The sequence below is a fragment of the Hemibagrus wyckioides genome, linkage group LG19 (genome assembly GCF_019097595.1).
Source record: "Hemibagrus wyckioides isolate EC202008001 linkage group LG19, SWU_Hwy_1.0, whole genome shotgun sequence".
NCBI lineage: Eukaryota > Metazoa > Chordata > Actinopteri > Siluriformes > Bagridae > Hemibagrus > Hemibagrus wyckioides.
The window spans coordinates 11476253-11486992 of NC_080728.1; the positions used below are offsets into that span (position 1 = coordinate 11476253).

General features: G+C 38.1%; 1 non-coding gene across 1 annotated transcript; it reads right to left on the minus strand.

Annotated features, from left to right (window-relative positions):
- Positions 1-5171: 5171 nt before the first annotated feature.
- LOC131370503 (U1 spliceosomal RNA) lies at positions 5172-5336 on the minus strand. Its single transcript, XR_009207423.1, has one exon. It is a non-coding gene; the product is annotated as a U1 spliceosomal RNA (small nuclear RNA).
- Positions 5337-10740: the final 5404 nt, after the last annotated feature.

A 10740-nucleotide genomic window follows, 5' to 3' on the forward strand; every position in this document is an offset into this window, starting at 1 on the left:
GACCTATCAAGGCTGTTTTGGCAGCAAAAAGGGGACCAACACAATATTAGGCAGGTGGTCAAAATGCTATTCCTGGTTGATGTGTACTGAAGTCAGAGTACTTGACAATTATTAAACTTTCCCAACAAAACACAATGGGTTCCAGGCAGCATTATATACAGGGCTATGGCATTTTTGAGTTGTGTAGGTTTGGATAAATCCCATTCCACATAACTAACCAGTCAAATAGGCTAATGTGAAAATGTAGGTTGTGATTTTCACTCAAACTAAATACAAACATCACTGACCTCCTGGCTATGCTTCCTGTACCCCTGGAGCTCCACAGACCTCATTTTGAGAATCACACACACTGTGAAGACTGCCTTCATATGTCCATGTTTTTTTGTTTGTTTGTTTGTTTGTTTGTTTTAGTAGCATAGCCTGAATAAATTTAGGTAATAATGATTACTGATGACAAATTAATGAATGAATAATTTCTGTCTGCATTTTTAGCCTACAAATCACAGCTTTGGCACATACACAGTAAAACAAAATATTTGTATTCACATCACTTGTGATTCTTAGACATTTATTACATCTATAACAAAGCAAGTTTTGTGAAAATCAGTTAAACATAAAGCATGTTGCAGCTGATTTGATCAGGGTAGAAATGCATCGCTCTATGCAGCACTCTTCATAGCCATAAAATCTAATCTTGCCCCCCCCCAATACAGCGAAGTGGCTAGCAACAATGGATAATGTAATTTTCCTAAAAACATGGTCATTCTTCTGACATAGGTGTTACGTGAGAGGAAGTCGTGAGGGCAAACCAGTTCTCGAAGGAAGGGTTTGGGGGTTTATTCATGAACGACCCCCTTTGTTTTTTGTTTTGTTTTGTTTTTCTCATGGTGAGATAGAATTGCCTATCAACCTTTGCTCTGAGGAAATGGTAGGGGAAGTGAGAAATGGAAAGCCACTGTATGTGGATCAAAGCTGAGAGTGCTTCAAGGAGAGAGAAGTAAAAAGAGAGCGAGAGAGCAAGAGAGAGAGAGAGAAATGTGGCTGATGTGGCTGTCTTTGAGGATGTCATATCATTTCGAACATAAGTATACAAGCTTTACCTGAGTGAGTATGTTTTTCACTGAAAAATTAAATAGTAATTTTCCCTTTGGTGGTGCTTTGTGTGTTGCTGCGTTTTGATTTCACATTGAAACAAGAACGGACAGCAATAGCTCCAAATATATTGGATTGTAGTGATTTAAATTGTTCGTTGAATAGTCTAGTTACTTTTTAAGAATACATAACACATAAAGTTTCTTTCTAGATGGCTCTTTGGCCCGGTCCCAACTTCTTGAAATCCAAATGAGTACAATATAGAGTTTTATGCTTTATAATAGACATTAGAGGATTTTTTTTCCTTTCATATCTCTTTTTCCTACTCTCTCTCTTCTCTCTATTTTCCTAAACTTAACATAGAGGTGGATTATACACACACACACACACACACACACACTGAGGTATTTGGTAAAGAGTAGACTTCAGCATGTGGGAATCAAACCAGTGATGTTGGGATTGAAAGCCTGATGCTCAACAGATTGAGGACAAAAAAACCTGACAGTTTCTGAGCTTTTGGCTTATGGAATTAAAACTGATTTTTCATTAAATAAATTAAATGTAAGCTAGAACAAAACAGATTCTCACTCCTGGTAGATGTCAGTAGGTTTTTATAGCCACTAAAGGATTAATTGGTGTAAGAAACACATTTCAGGACAGTAACATATGATATGAGCTGCAGGGATTGATGAGTGGGTGGTGAACTCCTGAGCTTCATATAATTCATTGAATAGAAAGAAGGGTGAATTACACATACTGTACATAGAATGTTTTTAATCTATGAATGTCAGTTTAATGTGTACATTCCCCAATATTTATTTTTTACATATGAAAAAATTGAGCACAGTTTTCAGCGAATTTAATAATAAACATCACCAGAGCTAAAATAATAATAATAATAATAATAATTAATGGTATAACTGTATCTTAAACAATCACACACCTATTACAGAAATTATTTGCCACCCTCACGACCCATACTGCACTCCCTGAATAATACTCACATGGACTAGACAATACTTTGTGTCACCTTGAATTACTGTCACTGAAGTTATTTTCTTGAGGGATATATACGCTTCTCAGAAAAACAACCTGAAAGACAGTTGTTAAGATGCATTTGTGTGTGTGTGTGTGTGACAAAGTGTTGATCTCAGGACAGCAGTGGCTGGTTTTGCATTTTGCTACCAAATAGAGCGTCTCCCCTTGCTCCGGGGGCTGAGAAACGCTGGGCGAAATCGCTTAATGAGGCGTGAAAGCAGGGTGGGCTCCTGTCGAGCAATTACCCTTCCCCAGGTAGCAGCAGCTGCAGGCTGACTTAATGGAGTAGGTGATCTACAGCCTGAATTGTGATGACAGAGTGATTACAAGCTCTCTGCCACACCACTGTGCTCTTCATGGGCCTAGGATTGCTGCAAAACCAGACCAAATAAAGATGAGGAAAAAAGGAAAAGGAACGGTGGGAAGACTTATGCATGTAATCAAGTGATTTCCTATTGTGTGCATTTATGTAGGCCATTACTATAAGATTTTTTTAAAAAAAAAGTCTCCCTATGACTCTATGACCAGCGGTGACACGTAGCGAACATGGCTGGTTTAATTGGTCTTCATGCTGCTTATTTTGTGGGAAATGGTGATGGAAATTATTGGGTTGTGATTCCCAAGTTGGTGGCAAACTGCACCTGCTGAGTCACTGAGGAGTGAAAACACTGTCGATAAATGCACTCATGGATCCATTTGACCTTTTGTAACTGCACCGGTTCAACCACTGTGTCTCATTCAGCCTGGGATCAAATCAGTGGTGAGAGGCAATCCAAGTTACAACAGGGACAGCTCTAGTTCCTGTTTTTAATGACCACATCCCAGGCTTTCATCACTCACACTATGCTCACATCAACTAGTGTGTACACTAAGCTCTCAAGGAGAAATCAATAGCAGGGATGCCTCCTGCCCCCTTTAGAGAGAGAAAGAGAGGGAGAGAGAGATCTGCTGCTAACAGGTTTTAGGCGTTACTTAAAATAGTTGAGAAAATTACATGCCCTTGGAGTGAAAGGGCCTGCCAAAAATATGTTTGAAATTTCATGAAAACAGCCTAGTGAAAACTCAAAATGTTTCACACTTCCTTAGTCTTTATTACTTTATATTAAGTCCTCAGGGTTTAAAACTCATCATCATCTTCAGTAATTTCTTTATACACCCTGGATGTTATGCCACTCCACCACTGGAGCACACATATTCCCACACCCACCCATTTCCAATGGCAATTTAACCTAACCAGTCCACTTACCAGAGAACACAGAGGAAACTGCAGATAGAGGGACATGTTGAACTCCACACAGACAGTGTGTTCTAGATGGAAGTGAGGACCCTGGAGCTCTTAGACCATTGCTACACAGACCATAATGTCGTAGTAACTTGCCGGGTTTGTAGAACTTGCAGATTTAGTAAGAACTGATTCATTATAACCATCACAGCCTGGATTTCACTGACCCTCTCAAATCTAGCTGTAGGATTCTGCCCTCTTGCAAAGGAATGAATTAGGCTTGTGAATCTTTGTACATCTAGAACGACTATGCTCAAGCTGTGCAGTATTAACCTGCTGATGAAATAAACCAGACTCCCATAAAATGAAATTAATCTAGCATCACTGATAATTATGCCATCACTTTCGCCTAATGTTGTTAGCAGTTATGGCCTTCGCTGTTGTTCGCACTCATTAACTGGTGTCTGAAAGTAGTTTCTTAACACAGTAGGTTTCTTCAATTTTGTGCATTAGTATTGCATTTACTCATATCCAACTGAGCGCTTTAGTGCTAGTATCAGCTAAGAGGATTGCCATTAGGCAATAATATTTGCAGATGAAATGCAATTAGACAGGATTCCAAGAACCAGTAGGCTTCTTTACCATTTGTCAACAGCATCCTTTTACACACCTATAGTCCTGCATTATTTAGGCATTCATGTTAAAGACTCCAGTAAAACTACAGAATATGAAACAATGATTCCATATGTGTACATGAATATTACTGTATAATCTAAATAACATTCACAGATTGACTCTATTTATTGGAAGAACATTAGGAAAGAGGAAAGGAATTCTGACACTGACATCCTGACTACTGTTACTCTTATCTATGTTAAAACTAAAATGAATTCAGATGTTGATGCTCATTTCCTTAAAAGTTTCTCCTGGCTACGCAATTGCACTTGACTCTATACAGATATAGAAAGGAACTTATTTATAATCACACTTTTGTAATCACTTTAGATGAGGATGATTTCCCTTTTGAGTCTGGTTCCTCTCAAGGAGACTTTTCCCCTGCCACCATTGCCTGATAATTAGAGATAAAAATAAAATTGAAAAAAGTTTTTTTTTGTAATTTTTACTCTGAACTTTTATATAGCTATATAAAGCTGATTTACGTCAATATACATTGTAAAACTGCTATACAAATAAAATTGAATTGAATCTTACACTCTTAACCAATCAAGTTTTTTTTTTAATTTTTTTTACCTATCTGAGATTGTCTAACAAACGTAGATATTCTATTTTCACATATAAGCAAATTACTCGTTTAAACTACAGCGACACCGACTGGGATAAAGCATTTACAAAAGATTAATGTATAAACACAGTATGTGGTGCCGCATGAGCATGCGTGCTCAAATGGAGAGTGTTAGTGTGCTTCGTATCTGATGTTTGCTCCACACTTTATGCATAGCACTGCTTTGGGAAAACATTTAAGACAAATTGCACTGCAAGTACTAATGAACAAAATTAACTATAGCTGATGCAGTCGCTGATACATATTTATCAGTTTAAGAGGCCTTTTGAAACTCTTAACAGTAGGGTTCATTAAGAAGAAGAAGCCTTGTTTGTTACGTGTACAGCTCAGCTTTACACTTTTCTTTTTGGTTTTTCATATCCCAGCTTGTTAGGAAGTTATGGAGAACACAAAGGGTTAAGGGCCTTGCTCAAGGGTCCAACACTGGCAGCTTGGTGATACTGGGGCTTGAACCCCCAACATACTAATCAGTAGCCTAGAACATTTTGACCACTGAGCCACCACTGTGCAATATAAAGGGTAAGAGTGCGAAAACAGCCCTCCACTGATAGAGAGCTTATGCAGGCAGGTTTCACACATTTGGGGAATTCACAAGGCTCAGCACAGCTAGGGTGCAATAGCTGAGCCTGGCCTTGGGCAAACCACCTTCTTGATCATGCTATCAGCCCTGCCAGGTAGTGTGAGACTATGCAACACATGCATAAGCTTTCCATTACAACGTACATGTCAGTGTAGGTGTAATTTGCCAGTTAATTTAATCATATCTCTGAATATATACAGGCATCGAAATATCCTGTTGAAGCCCATCAACCTCAAAGTTTGATGAATTGTGAATTATAAGGTCATTTTCTTCTCAGCAGAGATGTAAAAATTGGTTATTTGAGTTACTGTAGCATTCCCATCAGCTTGAACCAGTCTGGCCATTCTCCTCTTTCATCATCAAGTCATTACTGGCCGAAAGAACTGATGCAAATTGAATCTTTTTTTCAGTGTGAAGTTGATTACACACCACTGTTGTAAGTCATTGAGATTACATTTGAACATCATATTTGAACATTAATTGAACATAAATGTGCAGGCATGAATGTGCAGGTGTTCCTGATAAAGTGGTCAGTGAGTGTACATCTACTTCACTTTGTTGAAGGTGATGTAACCATTTCTTAACACTGACATATCCAAAGTTCACGGTACACTTTCGAATCTAAAACTGCTCCAGTATTTCACAATGCAAACTGAAGTCAACAGAAATCTATAACCTGACTCAAGTTTCTGTGTCAAACTGACATCCAAAAAGTAAAACATTAAAATATATAGGCATTTACTACATAGCCAAGTATTACTCATTGTTTCCAAACTCTTGCCAAATGTTCATTCAGCAACGATAAAAACCAGCATATGCAGTAAAACAGAACAAAGATCTGCAGCACAAAAGCTGGCAGGGTTAAATTAATCATGTCTCCTGAGCACGCAGGCTCCATCGGGAAACACAGCTCCAGATCTGTATGCTCTCTGAACTTAGTGCTCTCTCAAAAAAGGGATTAAATACTAAACCCTACCGATTTCCCCACAACCATTCCTTTGAACCGAATCCTAAATGTGTTCGAATTGTAGTCTGGTCACTTCTTACCACTTTTCCTTTAAATCACATGCCAGGCTGTGCAGAAGAGCAGGAGTTAATTACAACCTTAATACAGATGATACAAGCAGGGGGAGGACAGGATGAGGAAGTGATAACTCCTGCTGTAAAGCTATCATGGTGACTGTAAGAGCTGGCCATGTGTCCTTGGCACCTCAAGTGGTGTGTGTGTGTGTGTATGTCTGTTTGTCTGTCTGTCTTGATTGTAGCAGAGTTGCCAGGATGGTGGGATATGCTGGGGATAAAGGGCAGAAGAAATCCTCTCGGCTCACAGGGCTAAGGAGAGACAGGCAGTCAGGAATGGATTTTAAATAGAGGGATGTGGAAAATTACAACTCATTTCTGTGATCTCATGTATAGTGCAAGGATAAGTGGCATATCTCGTTTGTTTTTAGTCAGTTTTGCACATTTTATCAACATTTTTATTTATTTTTAACTCTTCTTTTTATGGGATATATTTGCTTATGGAATGTGTATCACTGCTGGGTAAAATATAGCAATACTATTTATTATTATATTATTAATTGTCATTAATTAATGACTAATTACTGTCATTCTGATTACATGTATGCACCTTTCACCCAAACAATTGCACACATAGGCAATATATTAAAGAAAATGGCACTTTTCAGTCTTTTGTGTGAGATATATTTAAAACAGGGATCTGGGTAAATAGATTTCCTTAATCCTCCCTGAGAAGGCAAAGGCTGCTTGACACTGATTGCATTCCTGGCACAGCTGACAAGGGCATCGTCCTCTTGCCCTGGGGAGACAGAAAACAGCCTTTAGAAATATCTGATAACAATAATCCAGTATTGCGGGCACCAACAGCCCCTCTGCCAGCCTGTGCTTATGACTGCACGAACCCATCGCTGTGCCAATGCGCTTTTGCCTACTAAACAGAGTAGTCAAAACACTGTGAAATGATTTCTAAAACAAGGCTTGTCAAATAAATAGGATGAAATTTACATCATGGATCAACAAGGTGACCTTTCATTAATGCATTTCAAATGGTTGTTAACATCTGACAAAATGGTGTAAATAATGTTTGGACTTTGGTTTCAGTGATAAAAAAAATATTTAAAATAATTTAATAAATAAATAAATAAAAGGGTATTTTTCCAGCTTGCTCCATCGCTGGAGAAACGTTGTTTAATTTCACTATGTATATATATATTTGAAAGAACAATGAAGCTTCTTGACTTGACTTGAACTTGACTCACACTTCATAACAGACCAGAGTGCAGTACAGGAATCAAATAGGCCATGTGTTTCCTGCTAAAGTGTTAACCAAAGCAATTGGTTCTTTTTACAGAGAGGGTGAACACAATAAAGCCACCATGCTGCACATCACTTTAAACATCACACTGAAAGGAGTAGTCTGCCTCAGCCTATACACACTATCCAACAGATCCAACTTCCCCAGTGACACCAGCATTGCCCCCCCCACCACCACCACCCCTTCACATCACCCCCTATTCCTGGATCTCTGTGTGACAGAAAGCAATAGAAAAAGTATTATTAACGACTGAGATTACTCTTAACTGATCATTTATCATTGCCAATGAACTGATAAATAGGTATGCTTGTTCTAACAACATGCGACCTTACTCACAGTACATGACTTGTGTTCATTAAGCTAATGATCTTTAAATTAAGCTAATGATCTGTTAAAGAAGGTAACAGCATGTTTATTAATCTGCTGGTCATTAGCAACAGGTCTTTTAGCATATGAGGGCGACTAAAGGTGATGTGTAGCTGATAGAAAATGTCCAGAAATACACAAGAATGACTTCCTACAAGGTTGCTCAATGGAGCAACATGGATTCTTTAGATCTAATTGTTAATTAACAGAGCTTTAGCATCATTAACACTAAACCATTAGTATTATTAAGTTAACATCTTTGTCTTCCATCCTTTTTACATGATCCCTTTATACTTGCATTGAGAAGGTAATAAACTGTTAGCTAACAGTGTACTCAGTGGCTCATTGCTAGTTATTTATCTGAAAATGCTATTAACAAACAATTGACCACTATATATATATATGGCTGTTTTCTGTGTTGGGAGAGATAAGCTATAGAACGCCCCTCTGCATGCTCCCATTTGGGATCCAGGAAGAGTTGCCAAATGAGACAGAGAGAGACGAGTTAATCAGATGGCAAAATCTCTCGAAGTTTATTATTATGAGCATATATACACAACTTGGCACCACTTGCTGGATCCAGAGATCTTGGCATCTGAATAACTCATCACTGTAAGGGGTGTTCTATAGCTTATCTCTCTGAACACAGAAAAAAGAACCGAACAATGGCTAATCAGTTGTGTGTTTTAATCAGCATAATCAATTAGACCCTTAATGTGGAGTGATACTAATTGGGTGTTTCTTGGCTGGTGAATAAATATAACATTACATGCAAAGGCGTTAACAACATCATAGGGGTCTAAATATATTCTAATGCTCCATGGTATGGAAATGTCACTATAATGCCAATAAACTAAATGCTAAATGCAATGATGATCAAAGAATTATTGATATGAGTAAAGTCAGTGAAACCATGGTACAAAGCACAAGGAACAAAGAAGATACACAACATGTGGGGAAGAGCACCTCTGTGCTGTTACCCCTATTCACTACTGGATCAAATGTAAACCCCAGTGAAACATTCAGCTTTCTTGAAGCTGTAATTTCTCCAGATCTTTATTGGCAGGACAACTCTGAATCCATTATTAAGAAAGTTCAGCAGAGGATATCAAATTGACCTAATTTAACCAAAAGCACTAATTACACAGTTTTACTCTATCGTCTTCACCTGCTCATTAACTGTGCTTTCAGATTCAACCACCATGCAGTGTGTTACCTGTTCAGCAGAGAGGATCATTGGTTATAGACTGCACACCTTCATGGACTACAGTGACAAAAGAAAACAATACATGGAGATATTTTCTTCCCTCAAACTGCAACCTTGGTCATAATAAAACTACACTATTTCTGGAATATTTCCATTACACATGCATGGCATATTGTTATTCTTCATTGTCAACTGCAAGTGCTTATAGAGGTTTAATATGCTAAGATTTGCACATACAGCATACACTGTATCCTGTACATATTGTTTTAATATGATATATGTATATATATATATATATATATATATATATATATATATATATATATATATATATATATATATATAGGAACTTATATAAAATACTCACTACAATGTCCAAGCTGTGCATTCCACACAAATTGGAAATACTATTTTGTAAATACTGAATCATTAGTAACACTTTTTTTGTGTTACTCTTTAACTTAGCTTCCAAAATCTCTGCTTGTAATATCTGTGCCAATGTGACCATGTGTTAGGCCAATTTAACTAATCTAGGCAGGCTAATCAAGGAAGGCAATCACTACAAGAAAGGCAGTCACTTGGAGCCTCATCCCTGATCATGTGATGTCTTCAATGGAATGTTAAAGGATAAAGTGCTCTACTTGTACCACACTACATTCCACCCTCAAATGTAACCACTACCGAGTCACATTTAAAACGTTTGTATTGCCGACCAGTTACCTACAGACTGCACTGCAAATAATGCCACAGGGTTTTATAGAGCATAATGTAGGCTGGAGAGCTTTATTCAAGAAACTACTTTCCATAATTGAAAGACAGTATGCTCAAGTGATTATGTTAACTTGATTTGTGGAAATATGTTAGCATATAATGTTCACACAAAACATACCATCAGGAACACAGAAGCATTGCACCACTATGTGGTGAACTGGGCTTTTATAACAGCAAGGCTTTTATTCATTTTATCCATCTTTATCCATCTAACTCATAAGAGCCATGGCTTAGAACAGAACCCCAGCATAGTTCCAATGCCAAGCACCTCATTAAGCAAAGCAGAACCCAGAACAGGTTTCCCAGAAGCACTGCAGTGTCAACCTTGCTGTAACTATTAGAGTGTGTATTCAGTGTGCTGGATTGCTTTACCATATTGCAAAGGTCTATAATATACAAATCATTTTGTAAAGCAGACCAACAGCTGTAGGAGAACCTTTGTGCAGTCTGGCAAATCTATGGCACAGTGCTTCTTTCTGTTTCTTCAGCTAGTGCAATTATCATTGCCCAGGGTGCCACAGGCAATTTACAGCTAGCGCTTGATCTGACAGCCTCACAAAGACTAGGGCGCTGCGTTGTAAAAGTAAAGAGGTTAGATGGAAGAAAAAGTGTGTTACATATCATCAAAAGGTGCCAGGCTGCCTGGACTATCAAATGGAGAAAGCCTCTTAAGAGCTGGGCTAATTTCTTGCTTTCTGCCTTTGCTCTTCGCCAAGGAGCTTTTGCATCCAGTGAGACCATTGTACCGGAAATCAACAGCATTTGAAGGGGGTTTATGAAGATGCTGCTTTTCCCCACAGGAGCTAAAACATGGGATGTTTAACAG